Here is a 12,396-nt window from a genome sequence, read left to right on the forward strand (position 1 = left end):
CAGCAAACTTAGTGAGCCAAAAACCATCTACTTTGGCCTGTACTTCTCAGAAATAGATGCCAAACAGTAAAGGGCCCATCACAGATCCCTGTAGTACTCCACTGGTGATAGGTCTACTTGTGGAGGTGGAGTCATCAGTTCTGAAAGAGTGTGATCTAGCTGGCTACCCATCTAGTAACATAAGGGTTAATCCTTAACTGGGAGAGTTTCTCAATGATGCCAGAGAGGGGAATTGTGTCAAAAGCCTTGGCAAGGTCGAGATAGGCTGTGTGCACTGTCTTACCTTCATCCATGGCTTTGGTGGCATTCTCAAAGAAGTCTACAAGGTTTAATAAGCATGATCTACCCTTAATGAAGACAAACTGGGTTTGGTCCAGCATTTGGAGGTCACCTATGTCCTTGTTGATAAGATTCATGATAATTCTTTCCATGGCCTTGTAGATGAGGCTTATGGGTCTGCAGCTCCCAAAGTCAGTTGATGGCCCCCTTTGTGCACAAGGATTACTGTTGTTGTTCTACATTCTGCAGGAACATAGGCAGTGGATCCACTAGTTCTTGTTTTAATTGTTTAGTAAACAACATGGGATATTATCTGGTCCCATTGAGGCCATGTTTTTGGCCTTGACAAGCACAGAGATGACCTGTTCTCTAGGGATACTAGGCAGAGGACTATATAGAAAGAAAAAAATAACGGAAAAGATGACCAAAAAGTCACCACAGAGCACAACCACATTGTAGAAACCAAAAACATTGGTAATTGATAATGTATGTCCTGTCTTATTATCACTGTGTATTAAAGGATGTTATGCTCGTGACAGCAGCCTTGGTAGTGACTACTGTTTTTAGTTTATATATATGTATATATATGTATATATATGTATATATATATATATATATATATATATATATATATATATATACACACACACACACACACACACACACACACACACACACACACACACACACACACACACACACACAAAATAAGGAGGGGGTTGTGGAGGGGTGCAGGCATTTCTTTCTTGTCAATGAATCCCTGTTCCAGGAGATTACATGAATCTAGTGACAGATCATGACTACATGTAGCACTGAAAATTTCCATAATGGATTTGCCTTTCATTTCTTGACCTTTCCTTGGGTGTTTTATTGCCACTATTTTGGGTCTCTCATTGAAGTTTCTTTTACATTGGACACATAAGGAAAGTCTGTTGGTTGAGACTTCATGGCTTGAGGCATTCAGTACATTCTCAGATGAATATGAGTGTCCTGGCAGCTTCGGGTTCTGTAACTAGCTTCTTTATGAGTGCATCTGTTCAGGTACTGTCATGGCGTACAGTCTCTGAATGCTTCTGCTGTTCTCTATACTGGTCAGCTCTTTCAGCTTCAAAATGTTAGTATGAGTTTCTTCTATAAGCTACAAGGAATTATTTTCCTTTAGCAGGTTTGTTATAACACAATGACTTTTTTGTACTCGTTTAGTATTGGATGAAGAAGTTAACATATATTGTTTTATGCTCTGTTCTTGCAAAGATTTGCAATATCACAAACATGTATAAAGTATCACCATAAAGTCTTCTTCTTCTTTCGGCTTTTTCCTGGTTAGGGGTCGCCACAGCGGATCACCTGTCCGCTCATGATTGGCAGTGGAGTTTTAAGATGTTGAGTTGCCAGCCTGAGGCCCAACCTTCCACGGAAGGCACACACATGGACACACTCACGTCTAGGGCCAGTTTAGAGTATCCAATCCACCTACAGCATGTCTTTGGGATGTGGGAGGAAACCGGAGCACCCGGAGGAAACCCACACAACCACAGGGAGGACATGCACACTCCGCACAGAAAAAGTATCACCATAAAGTACTACATACATATACAAGTTATTCTACCATACAGTGTTACATACATGTATAAAATGTATTAACATACAGTATCACGCACATGCATAAGATATATCACCATACAGCAACACACACATGTATAAGGTATGCTATCATACAGTATCACACACATGTATAGGATATACTACCATACAGCATCAAATACATGCCTTAGGTATACTACCATACAACATTACACACATGTATAAGATGTACTGCCATATAATATCACACACATCCATAAAATATACTATAATACAGTATTGCACATGTGCGGGGTATACTACTATACAGAATCACACACATGTATAGGGTGTACTACTGTGCACTGTCACACACATGTAAGATATACTACCAAACGGTATGACATACATGTATAAGATATACTACTACACAGTATCATATGCATGTGCAAGATATACTATCATGCAGTATATCACATACATGTATTGGATATACAGCCATATAATATCACACACACATGTGTAAGATGCACTGCCATATAATATCACAAACACACACACACACACACACACACACACAGACATACACTTAAGACAGATTGTCATACAGTATCACACATGCATACATAAGACACACACTGACACATATGACATACATTACCATGCTGTATCACACACACACATGCAAAACTCTAGATGCTGTTGAAAGAGGACTTTTCAAGATTCTTTGGATTTTGGATTCTGTCAAATGCTTGCAGCTGTATAAAAGAGAGGGAAATGAACATGGAAAGCAAGCAGTGAAATATGTGGAAGCAGTTATATCTTTCTACAGCTTATAAAATCTCCTTACAAGAAAGAATGCAGTCTCCATGATATGGCAGAGACACAGGCAACATTTCCAAACCAATGTGAAACCCATGGCTTCTACGTAATGTAAGTGGTGCAAATCCGGGTATAATAACTCTGATCTGATTTATTTGAAATGACTAGTGTTTCTGGTATAACGTAAAGCATTTAATTACTGTATTCCAGGATTACACATTTCCATGTCAAAATCTACTTAAAATGAGCAAATGAAATGCAATGAAAACACATTAAACATCCACAAACTCAGAGGTGCCAACTTCCACTTTGTAATATTCTAGATTAAATGTAGTCCAGTGGGACACATTAAGTCAGTATACTAATACACACATATACACCCCTTCCTGCATTAAGGAAAAAGGGGTTACAGCAGACAAATTTGTTGGTTGAAGAAACTTGGAAAATCTGACGACAGACAAATTGGTTGGCCTTCTGCGAATGATTCTAAATACAGACTTCCAAAACAAGGTATTCAAACGGCATATATTATTCTATTGGGGAATATTCTCTAATAGGAATTAATGAAAATGTCCGCCTCCCACTCACTCACAGCTATTTGCAAAACTTACAGGATGTGTGACCTTGCATGTCAGCATGGTGTACAGGAAAGTACCAACCATCTGAAGACATATGACAAGACAAGTAAGTAGAAAAGAATGTCACTGGAAATTAGAAGTTCAGTGTTAAACAGGGGGTAGTACAGGACAATATCTGCTGATAAACAATCTGCACTACAAAGCTATCCACAGAGAGTCATAATTAATTATCTCTTAAAACAAAACATTTATCTGCAAATACTTTTGCAGTTGCTTCTTCCTGTTTTGCTGAAAACTGAAATTAATATTGCGACCTGTGTTAATGGCTGACAGTTACATTACGGCATTCCCAGTCTGTTGTGTATATACTGTGCAGAACACAGACCTGGGTCATTCACTGACATTATATGACACTCCTACAGTAAAATGACATTGTGGTCTGTTTGCACCGGCAATGCACTCACTGGGCTGACACAGTTCTAACTGAGTACCATGATGTTAAACATTTGACTTAACATTCGTAAGTAACAGAAAGGAATTCTTCAAAAGACATCATTTTAGGGGCCTGCATTAATAACTAAACTATAGTTTGACTGGTTATAGACAGCTTACTCTTAAATACATTACGTCTTGCATAAATTCTAAAGCAAGCAAAGCAGTATGCCATTGCAGGAAGGAAAAGTGTCCAGATACTAGTACTGAAACAGTAAATCAAGTTATGTTTGCTGTTATCACAGCAAACCACCACCTTTTTAGAACAACAGCAGCCTAAGCAAAATAGAGCAGTTAAGGGATGCTGGGAAACAAGTCTCTCAGGGATCATAGCTTAATTAAGGGTGGAAAAACATTGCTGATTCTTAGTGTCACTCTACCTTTCGTGTTATTTACTGCTGGCTTTATCTGCAAATAGCACTTGTCATGTCAAAATTCAGCACGCACACACACACACACACACACACACACACACACACACACACACACACACACACACACACACACACACACACACACACACACACACACAACTTCCTGGCAATAATCCGGGTGCTAGAGTACTAGTGACAAATCCTAGATTTTACAAACAACTTGGCCTGTATATTGTGTGGATATAAAGGGATAGAAGGCGGTTCATCTAATTCAAATGCAGGAATAAATATAAAGCTATCTTCTACTGGAATATATTTCTGAGCTTTCCTCTGCTGAATGTTTTTACAGTGCAACTTTGTATAACACTTATACATTTCTAAGCTTATGTATATCAAAGCAAATTATATTAGCAAAAAAATAAAAGGCAGTAAACTCCAGCTTGAGAGAAGTCAGAACATTCATGAAACAGTCAGCAAGTCTTGTTCTCCCTTCACAAAGAGGATTACAGATGTAAGCCAGGCAAATACATTTAAGTGACACCTCTTATGCAAAAGGTAGTGGAGAACTTGCTCAAAAACTCAGTGACTTTATGGTTAGCCATTGGAGGACCATAACAAAACAGACATTCTTGGGGAAGGATGTTGTTAAAAGAACATTGTACTCTGTTATGACTTAGTCACTGGATATAGTTTTCTTGAATTGCAGGAAAGATGATCAATCTCTGCCATATAAAATATTTTATAAATACGGCAGCTGGGGGTTGGAGAACAAACAACTATAGTGAATCAAAAGATGGCCTAGTAGGCTATAGAGAGTAATTACATTAATACTGTTGCCTGAGATGTGTATGACTAGAAGGATACAACCAAAAGTCAAGCTTTCTGCCAGTGTTCTTCACTGCATTAATGCCAGATATTACTTAGAGGCTCAAGAATACAATTAATATAAGGGAAGAATCCATGATGGCCACCGGTTAGCAGTTCCTTTTTGATTTTTTTGCAGACAATTATCTGATAAGAATGTTTGTTATTACTGGAATAATAACAAACAGACATAAGATTACTGTAGAAACTCTGCCACAGTGACTTTACTTCTGAAACTGAAATGTCAGACATTGAGGCTATTTTATTAACTTTTCAGAAAATATTTAATTTGGATAAATAAAGAAAACTTGGTTAGAGAACTCCCTATGTGAGTTGATAACTCCCCCTCCTTTAGGAGATCATTCCACTTTCTGTAGCTGATTACCAAGGTGATGTCTTCCTGAGCCCCATTATATTCAGCATTGATTATGCCAGCTATTGAATTCAACGCTCCCCTTGGGGTGTACCTCACTAAACATATCAAACAATTAAACCCCAGATGTCTGGCTTAAAAAATCCTGGGCTGCCAGAAAAGACTGGAAATGTTTGTCCCTTTATTTAGTATCTTACAGACTCCTGAAGGAAGATCTATGCCTTGTCTTCTGAGCCATTTGGTATCCAGTAGTCCAGAGTCTTTTGTATTTCCACAAATCAAATAGCCTCATAAATACCAGAAAAAAGTATCAGAATCTTCACCAGCAGATTAAGAAAACAAGGTGGAGAGACAGGTTCATTACACTGCGCCTCCCTTACCCCCAAAATATATCCAAGCTGCATATTAAGCAATATAATACATTATCTTCCTTCAGACAAGACCTGGATGGTTGGATGGGTACTTAAAAATTCACCCCTGATTTTATAGGTCTGGACCTGCTCAAGAGACGAGGTTCAGTTTGAGAGTGGATACTTATAAAACGTAAATGGTTTTAATACTCAGTTGCCCTGTATTTTTTTATGATCCTAAAAAAATGGATTTGTTACAGAATAACTGGAACAAACAAATACAAATTTTGAAAAAAAACAAATTGAAACATTAAAAGAAGAGAAGAATCACATTAAAACAGAATGCATGGTTAGCGGATAAAGCCAGCAACACTGAAAATGGGGAAAGATGAATAATTAGCGAATTTATGGAATGCCTTATAAAACAGAGGGTAATAACATAGTTCATTTCTTGACCACGTATCTTCTTAAAATAGTAAATTTACAGGATGAGTTTTCTTTTGGCATAGAGACAGACCAAATCTTCTTCTCAATCTTCAACAAATAGGATCAATATTTTAAAGTTTTTTTTTTTATGTTTTATGTTATGTTGATAAAGAATAAAAACAAAAAACACAAAAAAAAAAAACTGAAGGAATACCAAAACAAAGTGAATAATTAACCACGTCAAATCAAAGGTACACCAGTAAAGGTTTAATTAAAGCTTTTTTCGTCCTACTCACTGGTAGGACTTCTTCAGATAAAACCCAAACACATTATCCTCCAAGTTAAATATACAACAGCAATTAAAAAAGTTACATGATTTACCAATGACAATTAGTCAATTAAGTACATCAAAATAAGTGAGTAAAACACTAAACTTGTATAAAAGTCAAAAGTACAACCCTGTTACTTCTACCCTGTGGCTACATTCACAAGGTAACTCTACTACCAATACATACTTAATTTAAATTTGTAAAAATAATTCATCCGTACAAAGTAAAATTATAATGATAATTCATCAGTACAAAATGAAATATGTATAAGTGTTTAAACACATAGCATTCACGCAATATATATCTTCGAACACAACCATCCCCCACTACCTAACAATTAAACAATAAAATTAGAATAAGAAATAATAAATGTAAGTAGATGTACATATGTTTGTGTACCTTTAACTGACACTATATATATCTATAAGTAGATCTGTACCAAAAGTAAATGCAATAACATAACATGACATGTCCATGCCTCAATAGGTGTAATAAGTATTTCTAATGTATAAATATATGTGGATGTAAATATAAACATATGTGCATTTTGTATTTTTTATATGTGTCCCTAACCCCTCAACTAAAAGTAAAGATGTACACTGTCAAACCCAGATCATAGCTTTAAGTTCAGAGTCATTGACTCAGTAGTACAAGACGGCCATGGTGGGCTGGATTCATTAGTTTTGGAGCGCCTTGAATTATGCTGGCAACTTCGAACTGGAGCTTGTTTCTTTCCAGGCCTTAATGAGGTATATTCCCTATCATGCATCCTTAAGTTAAAAAGTTTGAAGAGATGAATTTGTACATCTATACTTTAGTTGAGCGGTTAGGGACACATGAAATAAATACAAAATGCATATATATTTATATTTACATCCACATGTATTTATACATAAGAAATATTTATTACACCTGTCGAGGCATGGACATGTCAAGTTATGTTACTGCATTTACTTTTGGTACAGATTTATTTATAGATATATATATATATATAATGTCAGTAATAGGTACACAAACATATGTACATCTACTTACATTTATTATTTCTTATTCTAATTTTATTGTTTAATTGTTAGGTAGTGGGGGATGGTTGTGATCGAAGATATATATTGCGTAAATGTTATGTGTTTAAACACTTATACATATTTCATTTTGTACTGATGAATTATCATTATAATTTTACTTTGTACCGATGAATTATTATTACAAGAGTTAAATTAAATGAAGTATGTATTGGTAGTAGAGTTACCTTGTGAATGTAGCCACAGGGTAGAAGTAACAGGGTTGTACTTTTGACTTTTATACAAGTTTAGTGTTTTACTCACTTACTTTGATGTACTTAATTGACTAATTGTCATTGGTAAATCATGTGACTTTTTAAATTGCTGTTGTATATTTAACTTGGAGGATAATGTGTTTGGGTTTTATCTGAAGAAGTCCTACCAGTGAGTAGGATGAAAAGCGCTTAATTAAACCTTTTATACTGTGGTGTACCTTTGATTTGACGTGGTTTATTATTCAATAAAAACAACTGCGTCAATTCCTTCTGTTACAAATAGTAATGGCAAGAAAAGGAATGATAATGACTTTTCTACAAATAAGTTGGAAGAAAGGAAAACCTGATAACTACTGGTTAAAGCTCTCAAAAAGTACATCATTTTTATTTTATTCTTCATTTGTTTACCAGAGTAGTGCACTGATCTCAGTGGACCATATACAGGCATACCGCTAACGACTCGGCATTTGGCAGAGTATTCCAAATGACCTTCTGTTTCAGTGCTTGTAGTGCAGCCCTAATTTGTCCTTTGATGATTCTTATTTGTGCTCTTTCATTGGCTCACCTATATAGCCAATGATAGAGGAGCTTGTCAAAGTCAAAACAGAATATGCATTGTGCAGTTTATACAGTTAAAAATAGGTTGTTGTTTGTCTTTTCGGCTTTTCCCAGTTAGGGGTCGCCACAGCGGAACCCGGTCCGCTAATGACTGGCAGTCGATTTTTATGGTACCGAGTTGCCAGCCCCATGCCCAACCTTCAGCGAAGGCACGCCCATTCACGCATGTCTTTCGGAAGCCACTCGTCCCCAGGGACGTGCAGACTCCACGCAGAAGGCACTCCAGCCGAGAATTGAACAGGAGACCCTCTTGCTGTGAGGCAATAATGCTACTGCTGTACCACCATGGAGCTACACAGTTAAAAATAGGTACAGTGTGTAAATAACATGCCCCACACAGATTGCCTCAAAGCTCTATCCCTGTACTCAGTCTTTGACAGACTGCTGAAACACAATCTACGCCTGGCCTACAGTGCATCCTCTGATACTGCTTTTATGGACCTTCAGCATATCTACAAAACAAATAGCATCTGAGTTACACAATCAAGGGACTTGAACCTTGCTAACAACATAAACAGGACAAGTCAGAGGGACAGGTATATGTACTCTTCTCTGTAACAGGCTTCCTATGCATGTAAGCAGAGTTCTTCTCTAACTAAATCAAGAATAATCTGGGCATGTGGATAAGTAATTGGAAATTCACCACTGCTCTGGCACCTATGTCCATAATAGACAGAGGGAGCCTGTAATTACTTGACCTCCCAAGTCCAAGCCTACTTATATCTCTTACAATAATCCTAAGGTTCTTAGACTTGTATGATACAACTGAGATGCATGGCTAGGATTATCAATGCCCAATGCCCCTGTGGCTGTTAGCCAAGTATACACCTATGAAACTGTGAAATCAGTGGAGTCAATGTCCCCATGCCAGCTTCTAGATGCACTGTGCTATTGGTCCATGAAAGGACCAACACAGTGCAACTATAACAACAAACCAGTAAGACAGTCCGCAGTCCCTTTGACATATGGAACAGTAAGCATTCAGCAATCAGTGGACATAAAGACAAAATATTTACATAAGATTTGTTGGACTGTATGGCAAACTTTTTTTTTTTCTTTTACTACATAGTTTAGGTTTTACAGTATAAACAAATGATGCAGTTCGGGCTATCCAAAACGACTAGAATGCTAATGCAGAACAGAGACAAGGCATGGAAAGAATGCCAGAAATATAAAGTACCTTAATATCCTGAAAACTTCAGAATGCTTCACAATCGTACTAAAAAGCAAATAAATGAAGACAAAAAAATATACTATAATAATTTTCAGAATACTACTAAACAGAACCCTAAAAAATTTGGATGTCCCATAAAGAAATGTTACATCCCAGCCAAAACTTCAACCCAAACCCCTCTCCCATTAATTCACCACTTAAAACTGCATATAGTTGAACTCTTATTTTATAGATAGTATAGCATCTCTGACAAAGGATTCCTCAACACTAATCTTAACCCTGCCCCAACAGCCACATGTCACCACATCCACTTTCACCTTCAAACCTGTGCTCCCATTCTAAAGTGCCTTAAATAAATTTAAACCATGCTCTTCCTCAGCTGATGACCTTCCAAACGAGTAATTAAAATAGCAGCCAATGCTATACTGTCTCAATCCTTATTCAGTCCAGGAACCCCACATTCCCTCTATCTGGAAAAATTCACGCATTAACGCTCTGCAAAAAGAAAGCAATGCAACAGACATTAATAACTTTAGACCTATAGCAGTCTTACTTCTAGCTAAAATACTTGAAAAATGTATTAAACAATAATTGCTAGACTGTCTCCTGTAGGAAGAACTCCTATCCCCTACACAACATGGCTTCTGTCCTTCCCATAGTACTAGCACTGCCCCTTCTAACCTATATAGATACTGTCAATACAGCAAGAGATAACAGCAGACTAGTCTCTTCCTTATTTCTAGACTTGTCTAAAGCCTTTGACATAGTTTGTCATGACAAAGTTCTACTTCAAATGTCCTCACTAGGTCTCTCTCAGCCCACCCTTCTGTGGTTCAAACGGTACCTGTCCAATAGGTATCAGTTAGCAAAATGGCACTCCCCGTTCTCTCCTTACATCCCACTCACCACAGGTGTACCATAAGACTCTATCCTTGGTCCCTTCCTCTTTAACATTTTCACCAGCACCCTCTATACTTCCACACAACAGGCTACCCTAAAATAATACGCAGATGATTCAACTCTCATTTGCACATCTGACAACATGGTACACCTCAAAAAAAAATACTCAGGAAGCTTTAACTACTGCTGAAACATGGCTTCATAACTCACAACTCATGCTCAACCCAAAAAAAGACCATACTACTATTTTTTTCCCCCAAATCCCTCTCTCAGGAAAAAAAAAACAAAATTTAAAGTCCTCTCTCTTGATAAGACAACAATAGAAGCCACTTCTTATAGCAAACTTTTAGGGATGATAGTATAGCAATAACCCACGCCTGGGTGTGGGTAATGTGGGATTTACCCACGGTTGGCCAAACAAAGACAACCGTGGGTAAATCCCACATTGCCCACACCCAGAAGTGGGTTATTGCTATTATATTATGACATTATTTAAGAAAAGAAATAATTACTTTTCTTAAATAATGGCATTGTATAATGCCTCTTTGCTGCCCTTCCGCAGCTGTCTGGTATCCGCGGCAGTTCTGATGTACTGCGCATGCCTATGCAGTACATCAGAGCTGTGGCCAAAAGCAACAGAGAAAGCAAGATCTCCGTTGCTTTTTACTGTTTCGCTATGTTAAATGGGTTTAACATAGCGAGACAGCTTTAAAATAAGCAACGGAGATCTCCGTTGCTTTTTTTAAACCTGTCTCGCTATGTTAAACTCTTTTAACATAGCGAGACAGTGTTTTAAAAGAGACTTATACTAATGGAAAAAGTCCGGGCGACCGGACTTTTTTCCATTAGTATAAGTCGATTTACAATGTGCACGCTGACCAATCAGCGTGCACGTTTTGGAATATTAATGGGGGTCATGGTATAATGGATGATAATCTTACATCTGACCTGCATATACAAAAGTGCATAAGAAAAACTCATCAAAACCTATGGATACTTTACACAGCCAAAAACTTTCTCATCAACAAAACTAAAACTACACTTGCCACTACTTATCTCCTCCCCGCTCTTCTTTATGGTGCTCCCATCTGTACTAACCTCCAGGCTTCGGTAAAATTAAAATTTCTTACCACCTATAAAATTATCCAGCATCTATCTGCCTGTCTATCACTAAAAATAAAATTCTACGCAACTATTTTCAGGTCAGCAATTGCCATCCAGTGACCAAAAACTCCTGCCTACAAACCTAGCAAATCTGCTAGGCATTGTCTGTACTCGTACAAGGTTGCTAAGGCCTGGAACTTCTTAGCTGTATCCATTAGGTGTACACCCCTCTCTCCAATCTTTCAAAACCTCTCTGAAAGACTTCCTAACTATAATCTGGCTCTGTTCTTGCTCAAAACCAGGATAAACTATATCCCTAAATGTGAACAAGTACCTTTTCATTCCTTATACCTCCTTACTCTCCCATGTTCACTTACTTCCTTACTGCTAATTCTCTTCCCTGACTTTTTCTCTAAATATTATCATCAGCCTGTTTTTCCCTCACCTCACACTGCATTTTCTGTTTGTATTAGACTAACTTACCTTTAATTTCTCTACAAACTGTCTCACATTTCTCTAAATATTAAATGATTGTCATATATCTTGTATCAATTCTTACCAATGTTTTAATATTATGTCTAATTTGTTATAATTATTTAAACTGTAGCTGTTTTTGTTTTGAAGATTGTGAAATTATTGTTCTTAAAATGTTTTTTAATAATTTGGAACTTTTCTCCCCGGGCTTCTGCTGAAAATGTCAGACTTTCCCAATAATGAAAGATCAATAAATAAATACATATAGCTGCTGTTCATGCTAGCAGGCTTATGAAGTCTGCAGTTTGGAGCTGACAACTTGCTACAGTCTGACACTGCTGTTGTCAGCCTTCCTCCCATACTGGAGGTACTCCTACATTCCTAAACAGTTGCTGTTGAA

General features: G+C 37.3%; 1 protein-coding gene across 1 annotated transcript in view; it reads right to left on the reverse strand.

Moving 5' to 3' along the window:
• Window positions 1–12,396, reverse strand: part of ARHGAP39 (Rho GTPase activating protein 39) — a 2,618,385-nt gene that overhangs the window by 2,075,062 nt on the left and 530,927 nt on the right. The gene's annotated exons all lie outside the window — the stretch shown is intronic.

Source organism: Protopterus annectens, chromosome 3.part1 (assembly GCF_019279795.1).
Source record: "Protopterus annectens isolate FY-2018-M chromosome 3.part1, PAN1.0, whole genome shotgun sequence".
NCBI lineage: Eukaryota > Metazoa > Chordata > Ceratodontiformes > Protopteridae > Protopterus > Protopterus annectens.